The sequence below is a fragment of the Platalea leucorodia genome (genome assembly GCF_965183815.1).
Source record: "Platalea leucorodia genome assembly, chromosome: 7".
NCBI classification, from domain to species: domain Eukaryota; kingdom Metazoa; phylum Chordata; class Aves; order Pelecaniformes; family Threskiornithidae; genus Platalea; species Platalea leucorodia.
In genome coordinates, this window is record NC_138829.1 from 61,554,715 (window position 1) to 61,575,059 (window position 20,345).

A 20,345-nucleotide genomic window follows, 5' to 3' on the forward strand; every position below is an offset into this window, starting at 1 on the left:
TCTCCTGCCACGCACCTCCGTAAAATGCCTGAGGCCATCTTTTTAGTAACATCTTCTTAAGTGTTGCAAGACTGCAACTAGTTTCTTCTCCAGGCTGAGCAACACCAGTTCGTTCTCTCAGCATCCCCCCACAGGATGTGTGCCTCCTCACTACCATAGTGTCTCTCCCTGGATTTGCTTGAGTTTATCAACATCCTGGGGGCCCAAAACCAGATGTGGTAAAGCACATCTAATGAAAATGTATTCCTACTCATCCTCCACATCTAATAAATGGATAGACCCTCAAGGAACTTCACTTGTAATGCCAGGTGACACGTAATGCCAGTAGTATGAACTAACTACATTATTTGAATCTAATTATTCAGCTGCTTTTTCCACTGACCTGGTAGTTCACTCGTAGACTGTAATGTCCTAACTTGGATACAGGGATGCTGTATATTAGATCACAAGAATTGCTGCTTTTGCTAGAAACTGTCCAATTTTATCCCTAGATTACATATTGATTCTGCAGGCCTAGCTGTCCATGAAGAAGCAAAAACCAACATATATACCTCTTGCCTCCCACTAACATATGACTATAGAACTGTGAATAAGCAATAACATTTTGTAATGCCATCTTTTAGGCTTTTGCTGGAAATAGAAACAACTTGAAAGCCAGCAGCTACACTAACTTCTCTTATCAATATCTAGCTTCAGAAACAGCTTATAATAATTTAAAAAATGATTAATCATACAAAGGATGATCATTCATTTCAGTATTATCCGGGGGGGGAAGGTTCTCAGTGGCTCATTCAGGTGTGATGTCAATGCAGAATCAGGGCCAAAAGCCCTGTTCTTGCTCAAAAGATCTATTAAAGCAACACAAGATTTTGCAAACATACTTTGCAGAAGGTCATTTGCCTGTATTGCTGAATCATCTGCTGTTTTCCGTGGGCTATGTTATTCCTTGCTACTGAAAGTACGCTTCTGGGACCATATTAAAAATATGCTGAAGAGTACCTTTTGGATGTAGTCACATAGTATTATTTTCACACTAAGAAGTTCTTACAGTAATCATTCCCTGATTTGATTTTCATTTAAATTAAATTTTTAAAAGGTGTGATGGGAAGAGGCAGACGATTTACTGGACAGTTCAACTTACGTACTACATAAAGGCAGACTTTCAGTAGTTTGGAGGAAGCTCTTTTTTTGTACTGGCATTTAAAAACAAAGACCCACAATATCTAGTGACAGAAAGACCACCCTGTTACTGCTGAATTTAGCGAAGAAATTCAATGTGCATTTTACTGGCCAAGTTAGCAATGGATTGGATGACTCTCTGATGAGGTACATATATTACCTGAAACAGCAACAAATCCCTCAGAGTTGCGTTTCCTCTTCAGCTAATTGTGCTAATTGAGACAGTTACGAATTTCAAGGTGAAACCAACAAAGAGTATTTGATTTAATAATTTGAGGACTGCATAGGTATTCTGTCAGACAGGATGATGTAGTAATTAAGACTGAAGTAAAATGAATACTCTAAACTCCACACATCACATGGAAATAGTGTGTTAATGCAGAAACTGTTCTATTAGGCATGCTCATGACACAGCTGTTCTTGTATCTTATACGATAAAATATTCATTTGCATTCTTTAGAAGGGTATTTCATAATGCAGCCACAGCACTGATTTAAACCTCAGTCATAAATAACATTTGGTGAGCTTTGCGAGATGAACCCTTTTGCAAGCAGCCCACATTATGGCTTTCCATACTTTGTTCAGATTTCCAGTCTGAATCAGAGCATGTTCCAAACTCCCAATGCAAACAAGTCCTTGAAATAAAAAGATTGAGGGCAGCTGAGTTCTGACTGAAACTTTTAATAGAGCAGTGCATCATATTAGCATTACAACTAACTACCTACCTACCTACACAGGTACTTCAACTGATTACTTAAAAGTAAGGTTCTGCCTACTGTCCCTAGTTTGAAAATATCAGTATCCTAGGAGGGTGACTTAATCTGAGGTAGCACTTGCAAGTCCCTCAAGTAGTCTCTGGCTGTGTCTCTGACTCGAGGAGTTAAGTGTCATGATTCTCTCCTGCTCTTAGACGGCACACTCAGCTACTTGGCCTGAACTATATGTGGCTCGATCAAGAAACAGAAAGTCTACCAGAAGGAGACTTCCCAGTGGCTGCAGTCTAGCACCCACAGCCAAAATTACAGGAGAAATAATTTGCCCTTGTTTTATCCTTATTTAACATGCAGATGAGGTAGCTTCAGGAAAAATAAACCTCAGCTCTTTATTTTAATGTGGGGAAAAGGGAGAAGCATACTGCTTATCACTTCAGAAAGAAGAGATTTGCTGACTTGCAGAAAGGATGGTCAGAAAATGAAAGCAAACAGTTTGTGAGAAAAGAAAAGAAAAGCAAGTTCCCATTTCCTGTGTTCTCAAAGCTCTCCCCTTCGGCTTCATTGGAATCCAAAATGAGGGACGAGAGATTATTGCTAGTAAAAAAAAAAAAAAAAAAAAAAAAATCCAGAACTGCCTTTCCACGATATCTATCATACAAAGTCTTTACCTACAGAATCCCAGGATTGGGAAAACACGATAATGCGAAAAAGTGACAATTCAACATTTTATTTTGCAGGTGTCCTTAAAAGTAAAGAGCCCTCTTAGACTACCCACTCCAACAGCAGCTCAATCATTCTACACTGCTTGACCTTCAAAATATTAACACTGAGGACCCAAGGAAGAATTTAACCATCTACTGCTGGTTTCCTCACTTTGAGGAAACACAGATGTGTACTGAACATGGACTACACTAAAGTCAGCATTTTCAAATGTGCAACATCAAAGCTAAGCTCCTAAAACCAGATTTAAGTGAATCAAGTATATAATTCCACTTACTTTTAAATCCTTCTCAGCAGGATTTACAAGTATTTATATGGAAGAAATGAGGCCCATTTTGGTTACTGGCTAAAGTTCTAGATTCAGGAGCTTTACGATTTGCACTCTAATTTGGAAACTATCCTCATTGGCTTGCATCTGCTAGAAAGCATAGTAAAAAAACCCAATAACTTTTCATTTTCTTTAGAAAGCTACCAAATACAAAACTCTAAGTCTTTAAGAACAGATGGTTTGCTAACCTTATTTTTGTGGTTTTCAACAATTGTTCTCCAAACCCCAGAACTAGGGAAGTTAATAATAAAGATGAAAGCTATCAGAACAAGAAAGGAATTTTTATGGATTGACTGGCATGTACTGTACCAAAAAGCCACATTTTTCTAGGTAATTAGACAGTTCAGAACAAAGCTTTGAGGCAAACAACAGCTTTGCTCTTCTGGAATAGCACAAGCCAAACGCAGCAAAATGTTCCTCATGTGCAATTTGTCAAAATCTTTCCCTGATAAAATTACTTAGCCAACACCATTCCATCACTGATTATATCCAGGAGTTGATCCAAAACCAATGTACCAGCTTTATGCACAATCTCATCTCATCAACATCTAAAAAAACCCCACACATTTATTATGGTTTTACCAGTGTTGTGCACAGGGAGCCCCTAGCAAAGACGTGAGCTTAAACCAGAGAATTACTTCTGCAGGGAAAGAGAATTATAGAACTTGGGGGTTATATTTTATATACTAGGTTTTAAAATTTTGGCCTCAAAACCTAAAATGAAAATGGGGGAGGTGAGGAAGGGGTAAAAGGAGCAGAGTTATGCATGGAAGAGAATTTGAAAGAGAAACAGGACATATCATGGGTCAAGATTTGCAATAGGAATATAAGATCCCACTCTAGTTGTTCTCTGTGTCTCTTCCAGAGTGCACCTTCTCTACAATAGGAGCAAGTGAATAAGGTGCATAGTTGCCTTTCAGTCATCTCAGTTTGCAACCAGTAGTTTAGCTCAAGCTGCTAATGACCAAGGTTGTCCTGTTCCATTGTAGCTGCTAAAAGTTTGATAACTTCTGGCAGAGGAGCATGGTGACAACGTGGGGGAGAAGCAGCATTCACATCTTGATACTGAGCTAAATCTACCAGAACTCATCTTTCTTAGCCCTGTTTCATAGCACTTTATCAGCTATGTAAGAATTCAATATTGCTATTGTCATTACTGTCTTAAGAAATTATGATGTGTATCTAATTATGCTCATTTTATAACTTTATATATAAAATCAGACAAAATAGTATTCTGTATTTGCCTGCTTATAAACAATTTGTATACAATATATAGTCTGTGTACATTGAGATTTATTGTCTTACCATTTTTAATTCTTTCCTTATATTGAATAATCTAAACAAATTTATATTAAAGTAATGGAATGTGGCTACTTTATTTTAAATTTAAAACAGTTGTAGAAAGTTATGGAATGAAAAAATTCAATTATTCTAATAGATTATGCAATAAAAAATACAAACCAAAGTGAAATATTTAGAAAATGTGTCTTAAAAGAAGATATAGCAAGTCATTGTAATTTTAACAATACTGTAGAACTACACAGACAAGACCAATCTAAAACAGAAGAAATGCTGAAATACCAATGCTTCAAAAGTTTTACTATTAATCAAAGTTTTGGGGTTTTAGAATGCCTCTGAACTACATTCTGGCAAATGCAGACACAAAAAGCTGCACATTAACTACCTGAGGTAGTGGAGGGCAAATAAAAAACCTTAAAAAGACTGAGATAAAGGCAAACAGTATAAGCAATGAATGATACTGATTCTTTCCAAACACCTCCTTCAATATTTTGATGTTGACCTTTACGTGCTTTGCTATTATGCCAAAACAAAACAAATCTCTCATTTGAGAGCTGATTGTTTTATAATTTTATTATCATTTAAGGCTTTCATCCTAGTTCCTAACTTTAAGATAACAACTGTCCTACATAAGAAATTAATGTAGTATTTTATTACTAAATAGATAGAGATATGAGAATGATTAACACAGGGCTGTACAGCATACCAAACTTTGCTATTCCATTAAATTTCTTTATAGAAGTCAACAAGCATTTTAATACAAGCAATATGTATTTACAAAGAGAGGTTTTGATAAAGTTCTCTACCAAATATCTTAAGGAAACTCTGCTCTAACAGGACAAGATGGGAAGACCTCTTGTAATTTAAGGAAGGAAACAAAAGGTAGGAGTTACAGATCTGCCTTTCTACTGCAAAGATTGCACTCCCACAGGGGCTGTACGGTTCAACATAGTCATGAAGAATCTGGAAAAGAGGATGTGTACAGCTGATTAAAAGATGAGGTGGGATAATCAGATCTAAAGCCAGCCAAGGAAATTTATGGGATACGAGCACCTGAATGATAAAATGGCAGGTGAAATACACTGCTAAAAAATGCAAATCAATGCACATGAGGAAAAATAACCATAAAATATACTTAGCTAAATCAGAGCCCATCATTATGTTTTACCAGTCAGGAAAAAGATCTGAGTCATTTTGGATAGTTCTCTGAAAATAGCATTCAGCATCAGCCAAAAAGGCAAAAATGTCAAGAATTAGTAGGAAAGAATTGAGAACAACATAGATTATGAGCATGTTATGCCCAAATCTTCAAAACAGTTCTAGTCACATGTCAAAAAAAAAGCAACATAAATACAAAGGGTACACAGAAGAAAGAATAGTCAGAAATTGCAAATGGTTTCCATGCAAAAAAGACTAGAACACTTCAACTTGAAAAAGGGACACTGCTGGATAGAAACAGCTTAGAAATTCTAAAAAAAAAAAATCATTAACAGACTGGAGAGGGTGGCCTATTAATTATTTACTCACAATTCCTCACAGTACACAAGGATGAGGATGCCAAAAGCAGTTATTAGGCAATAGTTTAAGTACAAAAGAAGCTCCTTCACACAGTATATAATTAAATAATTGAATTTGTTATCACAGGAAGTTGTGAAAGAATTGGAGCATATAAGTGAGTTCAAAAAGAGATTAGATGCATTCAGAGGAGAGGTACAGTAGTAGTTATACAGCCTCTGATCCTGGAAAGCCCTAATCAGCAGATAGTTGAAAATAGTGAGGGTTAAACAATGTTCCTGCTTTTGGCGTAACATAAACATGATCCTCATGTGGGATTAGGTGAATGGTTTGCATGACCTGGATACGTAGTTCTAATGTTCACTGGTGGAAGCAGGTTCAATTTCTGAAAGAAACTGATTGAGAAATGGAACAAAGGAAAATTGCCTTTACGCCCATTATGAGTAATTAGCAATGCTGATGGAAGGGATGAATTGAACAACGGAGAGAAGAAAGTAATGGGAGAAAAAGACTTTCTCTTACATTTTTCTAGTCAATACAAGGCAGTACATGCTAAGACCACATCCAGGACTAAGATCCTGCTGCCATAGGATGGTACTGTGCTGGATTCCTAAGTAGCCTTCTTGAAGAAGTAAACATATCTCAGTCTGAAGAATGTCTGGTATCTCCCTGCTTTGTCACATTTTAGATTCTTGCATATGAACAGACTTCAGATGTTTTTAAGAGGCTATTTGGGTGGCAGGCCGGACGATGGAAGTATTTTCAGTTCTTTAAGATTTATCATACAAGAAGTACTGGATTTCACAGGTGAAAAGAGTGAGCCAGCACTTTTCAAACTTTGCAGTCTTACATGTACATACACACATTTGCTCACACACACACTAAAAGACATTCCCAATTTTATAGCTGTATGAAGAAAATTCTGTTTGACTGAAATACTATTTAATAGAAGACAGGTGAAAATCAATATAGAATCTTCTTCCCCTCTTTCTTTCTCCAAAAGATCCAGAAACAGACTGGCATGAAGGCTTACACGTGCCTTGATTACAAAGGATTATTGCCATTCTCCATCTTTTTTCCTTCTTATTATCTTAGCCTACCAGTTTCTTCCTTTGCCATCGCCTTACCTATCACGTATATTCAGTTGCACAGTGCTGCCTACACTCCTGCTCCCAACGACTCACATGTGGCTGAGTCAGAAAAAACATGAAAATAATCTCTTCTCAAATCAGTCGTACAAACTGGGGGAATGTTTTAAGATGCTCTTGCAACTCCCACTGTTTTTCTCCCACAGAATCTACACCAGTAGAGTGCAAAGAAATAAATCAAACTTTCTGAGATAGAGACTGGAAGTCTCTCTTCTTTTTCTCTAATTAATGTTTCTTTCTAGTTCAGCCAGTATAAAAATCAGGTCTTAGTAAACAAGGAAATGTTAAGAAAAAAAAAAAATTGGGCTCAGATATGATGGATGGCCTTCTGCCCTGAGGTATTCAAATTTTGAAAAAAAAAAAAAATTAGAAATACTATATATGAGCCACATGATTTTCCAACTCTCGAAGTTATTTCACACCGTAAGCAATATTTCCCTTGTATACCTAGTAAGCTGAATCTATAAGAGAAATTCCACAATGAGATTGCTTTAACAATGAAGAGATAATATATATCATTATAACTTCTCAGGCGCTATTGCTAGATTCTACATCATAGACTAACTGTACACAGACAACTAACAGTCCCTGCACAAGATCAAAGTAGACAAACTATATTTAATTCTTGTCTACCAAACTTTGTAAGCAACCTACTTTCTTTTCCAGTAATAAAATGCACAATCAAAGCTTCCACTCACTACAGAAAAGCTTTGAAGAGATAGATGGTACATTTTGTTTGCCTCTAAACTTCCAAGTTTTCCCTGTGCTGGATTGCTGCATCACTAAGTTAAATATTATGCCTTTAACCTTAGGGGACCACATCTTGTCCTCCTGTTGTAAGGGCTTCAGGACAGAACTAAGCAAGGAAAGCTTACTAACATCAAATCTTGGGAGCACAGACAAGCAAAGGAACATGATACCAAGCAGGGAATGACTCTCGTTTTTAAAAGAGCTATTATGCTTCATTCGTGGTCTCTGAATGCCTACTCCAAGATTACCCTCACCCGGAACACAGTTACTCGGAAAGCAGCAAGTATCTCTCTTTTGGGGTAGGGGAAGGGAAGTGTCTCTTAATATAAGCACAATAATTGTAGATTAAGGAACTTAAAGTTTTTCATATTTCTAAAATAAAAAAGCCAAAATTCTTACCCACTGACATCACAAGAGGTTTGCTTGACTACTCAGGATATGGCCAGTATGAAAATTTTGGAAAAACAGTCATCTCTTGATAACAGACTAGTAAGGAGCTGCAATACTGCCTCCTTTTCAACCTAATAATTTTAAATGAAACATCATGTTTTCTAGAAAAGTATATAATTTTCCAGCTACATATCAAAATGCATACGGGTAGCTACACCTGAAACAGCTCATGAAACTAAGTAAAGCTTTATTTTGAGAAAGTAACCAAACAATTCTTTTCAATCCTGGTGATAAAGGTTTTAAAATTTATCATGGAAAAGGAGAGAAAAAGTGGAGTAACAGTTAATATTCATGCAGAATTGGTTTGGATAGGAATACGCTTTTCCAGTTCACTGCCTCTTCAACTTGAGGTGGGTCAAACACAGGTTGAATTATACCTTTATGGCACACAAAGTATAGATTTCTCCGTAGTGAGAATCTGTCCCACAAAACCGTAGCACTCCTAACATAATACTGATAAATGAGTTAAGGCTGGGCTTGTTGACCTTTTTTGTACATGCATTCTCAAACTACAAATTGCAAATGAATGTCTGAGGATAGAAAATAGCCTTATGTCACTAATTTATTGAAAATTATTTGCTTCCATTAGAGTTTTGCTGTATTTCCTCTTTTTGGCTGTAAAGAGAAATTGTCCTAAGAATAATTCCATTTAATTAAACTACAAAATAATTTTTTATACACCATTAAAGCAACAGATTTATTATAAAGGAAATACATGTAATTTTAGTCTACCTTGTGTGATTGCTTCCATAGTCAGTTTTACAGGTATGCCTTTTTTTATTTAAAATATTTTATTCCAGTTCTTGTCTTTGTTTGGCCCAGGGAGGAATTGTTATGAAATGTTAGTCACCATCCTTATCACATATGTATTCCAAGTTCAAAGCTTCTGTGATACAAACACAACACTTTAGTATCAAGCATTTAAAATGGTATATTTTCTTGCAATTAAAAATCATCAGGATTGAGAACTTAATCTAAGTAAAATATATCCACATTTGCTACAAAGTAGGAGCAAAATATAACTTGTTTGTTCTATCACTACGATGAGAATTTCTCCAAGGAAAAAGAAGAGGGGTTTGTAACTTGTTTTTGCTTTGGCACATAAAAAAAAAAAAAGCATTAGCGAACTTTTCAAAAGACAGTTTTTCCATCATCCAAAAGTTAAATTCTCATCTCGGTATCCTTCTTCCCCTTGAAGCTCTAATGTTTGCAGTTTTGCCTTAGAAATTGTGTTTTGGTACACATTATGAAACTTTCTCCAGTTTACTTATATCTCTTATCAATTCAGTTAAACCAAAGTGAACACTAGCTTTACATTAGTCTTATTATAGTTATTAGCATTGATATAAAGAAAGAAACCTTGATAAGCTGAGGAAGTTGTTTGTTTTTTTTTTTGTTTGGTTTGTTTGTTTGTTTGTTTTTTGGGATGTGTTTTTTTATTTTTTTTCCTTACAGACAACGCAGATATTTGCTTTTACTTGTCAACTGAAAATGCTGTTTTCATTCAGAGATTCATCAATTTGGATATGGCTGGATACAGCTGTTAAATACTGAGCTAAGATTTCTTTCAGATGTTTCTACCAAAACCAGTAACACCAAATTTGGTGTTCTCTGCAGGAGAAGGAGTAAGAGAAGAAAAAGAGCCTAGACCTATTTCATTCTGTACATCATCTTCAATAAGAGAGTCATTACAATACCACATGCCTTCAACAGATTGAGAAGCATGAGAATACGTAGAAAGAGGACCTTTCATGGAGACTCACTTTAGGAAGACAAATGGCCTTAGGCTAAGTTTTCTGTTTAGTTGGCTGGTTTGGATTTTTGTTTGTTTCTAAGTCAACTTAAGTTCCTGCCCTACAATCAGGAACTTAATGTACGCTCTCTGGAGAAACCTCTCTCTTCTCAGCTGACTCCAGGGGAAGCCCAGGGAGACAAACTTCATTAAGGTTAAAATTAACATTTTTTATATAACCCCCTTTCCTGACTTACTTCAGATTACCTTCTAAATAAATTGCTTGGGGCAAGGAAGGAACAGCGGGCTAAAGAGAGATAGCTTCTATCCTTCTCTTAATTTTATTGGCTAAGAAATTAAATTCTTAAGAATTAAAATCTTAATTCTCTTTCTTCTCTTCTATCCAAATCCCAGGCTGCAGTCATTAGGAAACCATCTTCCCAATAGTTTTGCCTCACAAATGGAAAGAGATAAGAAAGCTAGAACTAGATTTTCTATAAACACCTAATGTATGTTCCACTAATCTTATCCTTCCTTTATTTCTTCTTTATAATACGTAACAACTGACTACGAACAAGTAACACTTGCCAAGCTAGCTTAACAAACAAGATATACAATGTCTACGTCTATGCAAAAAAAAATTTACATCTAAAGATCAATTAATAACAATGATACTGTTTGATCTGTGTAAATAAGATGACGTCAAATTGTGTTGAACATGTTTCTAAGGCATGTAAAGATTTTTTCCAACACAAACTTTTTTGTTGTTGTTAATGTTTCTTAGTTAGAACAATGTTTATTTTAATTTCCATGGCGCTTAGTGGCAACCCACAAATTCATTTTCTAAGTGTTCCCTCCAAGTGTTTTGTTTTTAACCCTCTTGGAGGAAAAAAGTATATTTTTACAGAATGAAGAGGATAAAGTTACTAACTGAACATGACATTTTTGTGTTTTTGTTAAAGGAATTATTTAAATTTAAAGTAGGAGCCAGCTATGATTTTTTTCCAAAATTCTCATTATCCAGTTAACTCAGAAATGATTTGCTGAAGAAGCAACAGAATCTAGAGATAAACAAACAGGGCAACTACAATACTTTCCATAACAATTAATTTGCCAACCTGAGTGAATGGTACCACACTTTTCTATCACCCACGTGAAAGAAAAAACACTTCAATTCTAAATACATGTTAAGCATGCTTTTGAACTAAGTTGAAGCAAAGAACAAATTTCAAACACATAGCTTGTTTTAATTACAACCAATACCCTACTGAACATTGTACTGCAGAGCTTCATGAATATTCAATGACAGAGTAACCAATTACACAATAGTAGTACTTTTGGTATTAAAAATTACATTTTCTCCTTCAATTTTTGCAGCAGAGTGGAGCAATGGAATTTTATTTAGTTCACTCATCAGGTTCATAACTCTGTCTTCATTTGTATTTCTGCAACTATACCAAGCCAAAACCCAGGCATTAGTAAGTCATATAACTTTTCTAGTCAATTTACTCTGCAAAGGCATGCAGAAGTTATTTGCTCAATTGACTTTAACAAAGCTACACAGTTGTAACCCTTACTATGATGGGTTAATATTCCTCAGGGCAGTCTGTAAACATGAAAACATGATGAATATGCTTTACATTCGTACATTACTCAATCTTTACAACTGAGCGGTGAAATTTCACCAATTTAAATCATTATTTCATAGCACAAACACAGCAAAAAACACTAGAACCATGTGTATAAGAAAGGGAGGGATGCAACAGTTCAGTTCTGAACTATTCAAGAGATCTGGTTCTTCACTATATATTTTCACTGTATAACGGCTCATCTCTCACTATATCCCACAAATATTTTGGGAAAGCTGAGGTTTTTTGGGGTGTGTGTTTATTTCGCAAAAGACCTATTAAGAACCTCAGAACATTCGAAATACTAGCAACATAATTCTTCAGCTTTTTCAAATAAACACTTGCCAATATAGCTAAGATTTACAACTGTGAAGAGGAAATGATCATTCCCCAACGCACTTAAGTGAAACCGGCCACTGCGTCTTACTTCTTCACCTGAACTGTTTATCAGATGTTGGTATTGTGCAATACTGCTTCAGGATAGGTCCTAATTATTAAATTCACTGTAGTAAAACTCATCATGTTATCTAATAGTAGCTGTCTGGTCTTCTGCCCGTCTGAACTGAATCTCACTTTTGTCACATATCCAAACCATACCACACTTTCAGTTAGCAAGAATGCACAGCTACATACTGAGTTTTATGACATAACTTCCATCCCTGAACATCCATCTAGGCGGAGCATTGAACTCAGTGAGAATTATGTTTGATAGTTACGGACAAAAATATAGCTTTTGGCTATTAGTTAAGCAATCCAACAATGATTTTTTTATCTTCTAGTTCATTAACTTCAGTTTCTGATCTGGACTGCAAAGGATTAACATTTTCACAGACAGTAAGCTACCACTGTTGACCTCAATAGAAGAGTGTACAAACACAGAAATCGGTGTTATATAAACATTTTCTTAGTGTTCTATATCTTCTCATCTGTAACTTTTATGCTATTTTTTATGAACAATTTAATTAAAATTGGTTTATGAAGCAGCACTTACTTTAAAAACTAGCAAATCGTCAACATACACGTTAATCGACCAAAAAAAAAAAAAAAAAAAAGACTGAAATATCTTTTAAAATTGTCAGAATAACAAGTAGCTGACCTATGTAACTCTTATATGCACAAGACTCCTATTAGCTTCACTGGATGAGACCCGCAAATGAGAAATTAGCCCAACTGTTTCAAATAACAGAAGCAAAATTTAAAATGCAACCAGAAAACTAGGTATTACCTATCAGACGAATTTAAGGTCTGGAACTGTCAGGGTCAGCATAGTGCCCTGTAGCACTGTAGGGAAAATTCAGCAGGCTGATGGTTGGAATGCTGTAGGCAGGAGCCTCCTGTCTTAAACATAAAAAGAAACAAATATAATGTTATCTAGACAGAAAAGGGGTTTTTTTGTTTGTTTAAGCAAAATAAAAACCTCCTCCCAAACAGATGATCAAGCAAAGAAAGAAAACGGGATGTTAATTTCTTTCAAATAATCACAGAATAACTAATCAGTGACTAACAGAAATAAAGTATGTAGCCAGTTTGCTTAAGAACAAATGAGATCTTATTCTGCCATTTTTTACTGAAGTTAACTTCAACAAAAAGGGCCTCTAGACATTTCTAAAGTGAGCTGAAGGAAGCCAGAAAACTTGTTCTTTAACTGGATCACCATGTCTCTTTGGTTTTGTGAGCGTCTTTTAGTTGCAGTTATTCAAAACCCATGAAATCAAGGGGGCGGGGGGGGGGAAATGAAGTACACGTGATCTGATCCATAAAACCAATATTTGCATACTCTAAGTAATCTTCAGAGAAAGAGTTCAGTATTTTGCTGTATATTTTCAAGAAAAAACTAAATCTATGACAGGTTATTAAAAGGGTACCTAAAGGAGCAGGTGCAAGTGAGCAGTGTCCATCACATGGAACTCCTGGAGTTTCATCAACCTTACAGCTTGCATACTGACCTTGTATATGTACAAAGGGACATCATCAGTGGAGAAACCACTTCAGTTGCAAGGAAATTTTCAGGGAACCGATTCTTGACCCTCAGCTGCCTTCTTCAAATGACCAGAAAGCAGATGAGGGCTGCTGTCTCTGGATATTACTTTATTCTCCCTGGCTGAGCTTCAAAACATCTGTTATATAAGGAAAGTCTAATTAGAATGGCTGCCTCTACCCGGCTGGCTGACATTTATTTGCCATGGGAAGAACCTGTCCACTAACAACATTCCCATGAGCCTGACTGACATGCCTGAAGAGCAGACCGAGTAGAGTCTATAGCCTGTTCCCAATGACTGCAGAAACCTCAGATCTTTTCCATTTTGGCATTGCAGCCTTGATGGAAAAAATCTGCAAAATAGATGAGGGTCTGTTCTACAGTCTAACAGTGCTCTGCACTGCTTTGGAAAGATGACAAACATATGGACTGCCACTAACTATTAGAACTTAGTGTGAAATCACAGGAGAGTTATCAGCATGTAGCTTTCATGATCTGTTTCACACACATTTGCAAAAGTTTTCCAAAATAAAGTTAAGATATCAGCGCACAAACAGTTTTGTAACCTATGTCTCTCTACATTAAGAAACAAGTTGTTTCTAAGTTGCTGAGAACAAAACCTGTTCTTCAGGTATTTTATTTTAATGATTTTACATCTTATCTCCCTCATCATAATAAGCTCACTTGTCTCCTAGTCTCCTGCCAGTCTGGAGGGACAAGAGACAGCATTTACCGTGCCTGGTTTTGAGCTTCACACACGCCAGGTTGCCAGCCAGCAGATAAAACAGAATCAGTGATGATTTCAGCTCACAGTGGAGCCTTTCCCCCTTAGCAGCACTAAGCTGGGTTTCTCCTCTCTTACCATGCCACTCATTTTCACTTGTAGGAATGTAATACTTTTGAGATCCTCTCTTGCCAAATTCAACAAGTTGGACAAGTTCAAAGGCTACTGGGAGGGAATGAAGGGAGGACAGGGAAGAAGGGGGAAGGATAGTTGGCTGACAACCAAAATAAGAGCACAATCTTTATTCCAAGGAAAACAAGACCAAAAATAGATTTTGGAAAGAATAAACGCATAGCTAACACTTAAAAGGCAGCTAGTGCACAATATATAATGAGAAATGTGTCCCTAACCAGTAGCCATATAATCCTTTTTTCCTTGAAAAAAGCTTAAGCAGCCATGTTGTCTGTTCAACTCTCCCTCTTTCCCCCAGCACTGCAATAATTTTTGAAGCGGGTGAACAGGTTCAACCAAAGCTGACCCAGGGAATGGCTGGTATCAGGCAGTTTGCATTTCCATGGCAGATGCAAGTTCAGGGGTACAGCATCCGAAACAGAGACTACACAGAATAGCTTTGAAATACAGAATACACTGATGTTGTGACAATCGTGGTGAGGGTGCTATACGTACAGGACACAGTTCTAAGGAAGATCAGGTTTCTGTATTTCAAGTATTTGACAGTTTCATGAAACATAAAAGCTACAGTTTCGAAGTTTCACACATCTCCTCCTCCCATTGTCTTCTCCTCCTCCCCAGTGAGGTTATTCATATAACCACGTATTGTCAACAGTAAAAGTTACATTACTGTAAATGAAGCATAGATATGCTAATTTTACAGGCACACGATGTGTAACCACAGAAGCATCTCCCAAGCTTGACATAAAAGATAATCACTGGAATTCTAAGAAAAATTTAATAAACAAGGATCAATAAATATTTATGGATCTAACATTTGGACTTCTCTATGAGATCTGTTAAAAAACCCAAACCAAAACCACAATCAGTCCTGTTGACATCTTTGTTTAAGATTTTTGACATCTTTGTTTAACCTACGTGGAAGTTGATTGTGCAGTGCCCCATGCAGAGCAGCTGAGAAGGAAAGTAAACAAAGAATCCACATAGAGGTTGAGAAAGAAGCATGCTTCCATGTGCATGGAAGTTTGTGCAGCTATAAAGCTACAAAACGTCAAATCTCTCAACAGTTAAAACCAAAATTGAAATATTAAAACTAAATCCCAAAGATGCTCAAAATTTGTTACAGAAAAATACTGTAATGAGGTTGCAAATACAAACTATTCTGTAGTAGAAATGAGAGAGGTGCTACTATCTATGTAACACTGCAACTCTTATTTTGAAAAAAACTATAAGCCATGTACATGGTAGTAGTTTATTCAGACTTTGTACAAAAACAAAGTAGCCCAAATGTACTTAGAAGTATTAGAGGATTTAGGTGTGCCCTCAAACTACAGGGTACCATAGCGTCTCTAAGAATCACTTCATCTATATGTTTACCAGCATAGTGACCCTTGAACAAGAACATTAATCGCTATCTAACAACTGAAACAAAAATTTAAAATATGTATTTCTACCACAGATACATTCTTGATATCAGACCTCTCAACTGGACTTCAAAGCATATGTTAAGGAAAACACTTGAAATAATTACATGACTGTTGTGGATTACCATATTCAAACTGAACAGCACACTGTTATGCAGTTCAAGCCAATCTCATTTGAACCTTGAGGATCCTCCAAGCAATTAGGAACAAAGAAAACAGAACAGTTATATTGCTTTCAAATAAGGTTCCAATTTCTCCAAGTCTTCTTTTCCCTGTCTAACTTGTTCCTCAGTAGAAGAGAGAACAAGGCATAGAAATGCCTGAAGTAACAATTCAATTCCATAACTGAACTTATAGTTGCCAAAACAGCATGCCTTCCTTTACTTGCTATGTTTTATGAAGGAAGTTGAATTTCCTGCTCTCTTCAAGAAGCAACTGAATGTTCAAGGCTTTGAGCCCCAGAGAGATGCTAAGGATTCCATTAGCTACTATTTAATTTCTTTTCTTTTTGATAGCAGTGTTCCCATAGCTGCCTCAGGAGCAAAGGCGTTTCGGACTGACTATTGTAATGTTACAGAGAGGAAATCTACACTGTCCGATGCACTCTGTATGCTGATTTTCACACTCGGTATCATGGGATTGAAGGAATTTAGAGAAAGATCAACATTTTCAGCAACTTCTCTTGCAGAGAAATGGGAAGTTGCTCAAAGTATTGAACTCTGTCATGTAAGTCATGGAAAAGCAACTCAATTAAGTAGGGATCCAACTGTCCCTTTTGACACAGCCACTATAGGATTTATAGAGTTAGGCCACATTTTGCTCACAGAATTGCTCACAGGGCACCTGGAACTACGTGGCAACTCTGCCCTCTAATATACTGAGCGTCTTTGTCGTATTCTCAGTCCCACAATCACCCTGTCCCAGAAAGAGCTGGTAAAGCACTATGGCAATCTGTACATAATTTTTGAGATTTTTATTGCTATAGCAACTGAGTGTAGGCATTTAAACATAGCAACAGACTTTTTATAGCACTTTCTTGGATGTCAAAATGGCATGTTGTTTTATTTTCTAAGCAGATGCTCAGAAGATAAGTACACAAGATGAATGTGCAGTACCCACCTTCAAAAGGAAGGAAAAAACCTCTCAACTTCACAATCTCTGTATCATATAAGCAGACAGAGAAGAGTAAGGCATATTGTGAGTTTAAAAGATTTTGTTCTGAGAAAGCATATCACTAACTACTACCTGAGAACAAGATCAGGTGAAAAACTATATTGATCTGTGCCCATTTTGTAAAAAGATATGCAAATTTGCAAGGTCCTACTCTGAAGGGAAAACACTTGTCATCAGCACTGATCTTTACCTGTTAAGCAACAGAAAAAGGGAAATCATCTCCATATGAAGTGGAGCCAGATTCTCAGGTGGCATCAAAATCCAATGAGACAGACCCTTAGTTCATGCACATGGGCAAAGCTCTGCACATTCCAAAGATGATAAGAAAGGCTACTTTTCTCTGGTACAGTGTTTTTCTCTGGGTCCTTTAAGTTCTTTATCATTTCGAGAAGTGATCAGTGAAAATTTCTGAACACATTCTTAGACATGGATATACCAAGCAGCAACAGGACAGATTTCCTGGGGGATCTTTAGGTATTATTCACCTTTCTGTTATGGTTATATGTCAGCTTTGTGTAGAGTGGGATGGTTGATGTTTGCCATTTTACCAACAAAAACCATTTAAAATCTGTTAAACAGGAAATGTCAAAGACTTTTAAAAAACATGAATCCAACAGAAAATGTTGAGACCTTCTTATAAGGGTACAAGGTTGTTAATATTCCAGTGAATCTATTCCATTAGCACACAACATATCAGTTTTGGAAGGGACATTTTAATGCTGTGTTTTATGCAGGAGAGATTTCAAACAGGTCCCAAAAGCTCAGCACACAGATAAAAATTGAGTTTTACATGTTGAGGTTTTAGAATATATCCCACAAACTCCTTCTTCCTGTCCCTTACAGATATTTTCACTTAATTCAGTGAATAAACACAGAGCAGTTTTCAAGTCTCCCAATCTTGCTTTAAGTATCTAAGATAGTTGGGAATTCTGATACATCTGCTTCGTTTTCTACAGTCTGCTCCACTGACTACTGCCCTTACTAAAACCAGCTTTTAGAGCAATGCTGATAATTACACCTATCAAAGAATAGGAATGATAAGTTTATTAACTGCAACAGCCCTCACGGAAGTCAAGATGACAGGCACAACTATACTTGCATAGGGAATTAAGCGCAATATTTAGATTTGCTTACAAGATGGTTTTAGTCTGAGATGATGTGCAGAACATCAGCTTGACTTAGCACCTCCTCCTGGGGCAAACTCCACCCATTGCGACTAAGCCCCTAATTGTATCATGCTATTTTCATAAGCCCAGAGGTCAGTCACATTCATTCACTATTTAAAAAGAAAAATATGGGAAATTCAGTGGCTGAAATTGTGAAGCATGTGTGCATTTTTGTACACTGTTAAATTATTTCCCATCCTCTCCACAAGCTCTCCTTCAACTTATGGTTAAACATTTTATTTTTAAATTTTCTGTTCAGCAGTTAGAGCACAGTTCAGCACAACTTCGGGAGTTTTAACAGGAAACGTTAATCGACATCATGCTTTATTATATTTCACTACCTGCACACATACACCTCCTTCTAAAAAGGCCTTTTCAGAGACATTTCAGAGAAATGAAACTGGGGAAACATTTGAAAGTGAAATAGTGGATTTTTCTTTTCCAAAATTTCAGAAACAGATCTCATTCTACAGATCCTTCCATTTGTTAGTGTATCCCTCTAAGTTCAAAACAAGATGGGTGAAAATGGACCCACTGCTCCTACTCAAATTCTCCTAGATTTCAGACTCTTATTTCCTCCTAACTAACATAGCCTTTACCTTTGTGGTATTCACCAAGAGCTTGATCTGGCCACACTGAAGTGAATGGAAACTTTGCTGATGATTTCAAAAGCAAAGGCTCAGAGCCAAATTCCCCATGTATAACTTCAGCGTTACAAAACATTCTGCAGAATTATATAAACAGTAATAATTTTACTCTGAAGGCAAGCCCCAAAGCAATTGCTGTACTTGACCCAGCAGCACAGAACTTCTACCATGTACCCATTTCCAGGATGCAAATCCTTACAACTGGTAAAAAAAAAAGTTTGCAACCCTACATAAAATGCTTCCCCCGGCTCCATTTATATCCACTTTTTAACTCCTTTGCTTTTTGCAGAAATTGCAGGAACTAGCTCAGTGGACCCCATTTTATAGCCATGAGATAGCAGTTCTGTTTCGACAATCACCAAGATAGGTGTATTTGCACATAAATTAGGGGATAGCAAAATGATTCTAAAGTATAACTTTGTATCATGACTAAACACAACAGAATATGCTTTAGCATTAGTTTGGGGAAGAAACTTTCAGGTTTACAAACACCATACACACTTGGCATACATTACCTGCCAAGTTTGCATGTGTCCCTCCCTGTCCCTCTCATCCTCCCCACTCCAAGCAATCTGTGTTAGCATTAAAAAAAAAAAAAAACCAAAAAAAAAAACCAAAACAAAAAACCACACCTTATTCTACAGGCCTTACTTGTCCAAACTCACAGGTGATCACATTTACAATATTACAGTCCCTGATGAGTTGTGATACCTAAAGACTTTGGGTTTTGTACATTTTAAGGGCATGTAAAAGTTCTAGCAGGTGGTAAGGTATTCTTGATTTCAGCTATAAGTTGGGGGGTGGTGGTGGTCATTGTCATTGGTTTTGTTGTTGTTTAAATCTTCCAGATACTTAATACATTTGGTAATTCCTATGTAAAATCAAATTTCTCAAATTATTTTCCAGATTGTAAAATTAATGATAGACACATTGAAATAAACAAAGCAAAGAAAAATAAAGCAAAAGCCTATTTCATCTACCTACCGAAGAGGATTAAATGCCGGGATGCTGTTAGAGCCCAAGCTCTCCAATAAAACCTGAGGCTACAAGTCCACTTGCTCTAAGTATCAAATCCCTCTCTCCTTTTCAGAATTCTTAGGACCTACTTTCCAGGGAGGGAAACCGAGTTATTATTTCAAAGCGCTACCATAACAGTCACAGTCTTAGTTCTCCATAACATACCACTACACGTGTACATAAGCAATAATTCACGTCTTGAGTCACTAGTTCATAAGCTTACAAAGATCCATCACCCACTCAGATTTCCTTTCTGTCAGTGATACTGAGATCCAAAACATCTCTTTGACCCACTTTTCAAAGGAAGTGCAAGTAGAGAACACATCACAAGGAAATTCTTCTGCTTAGTTTACAGGAAGGCTGCAAGTTAGGACAGGGAAGAGATCTCTCTGCCCACAAATTGCCCTGATCTTTAAATAGCCCACAAACCTTGAAACAGCAAGGATTTTCTTTCCCCTTCCATCACAAACCATTTGATGCTTCTTTTTCCTGGATTTATACACTTCTCTAAGAACAGCAACTAGATGAGGCAAAAGAACTCCATGACATGTAAGGAACATAC

At 36.6% G+C, this 20,345-nt stretch overlaps 1 protein-coding gene across 7 annotated transcripts in view; it reads right to left on the reverse strand.

Annotated features, from left to right (window-relative positions):
• The window catches only part of IRAG1 (inositol 1,4,5-triphosphate receptor associated 1), a 118,392-nt gene that overhangs the window by 57,275 nt on the left and 40,772 nt on the right, over positions 1-20,345 (reverse strand). For all 7 annotated transcript variants that reach the window (XM_082316836.1, XM_082316841.1, XM_082316838.1 and 4 more), the window contains one exon: positions 12,688-12,800. The gene's annotated coding sequence lies outside the window, so the exon portion shown is untranslated. The remainder of the gene's footprint in view (positions 1-12,687; positions 12,801-20,345) is intronic.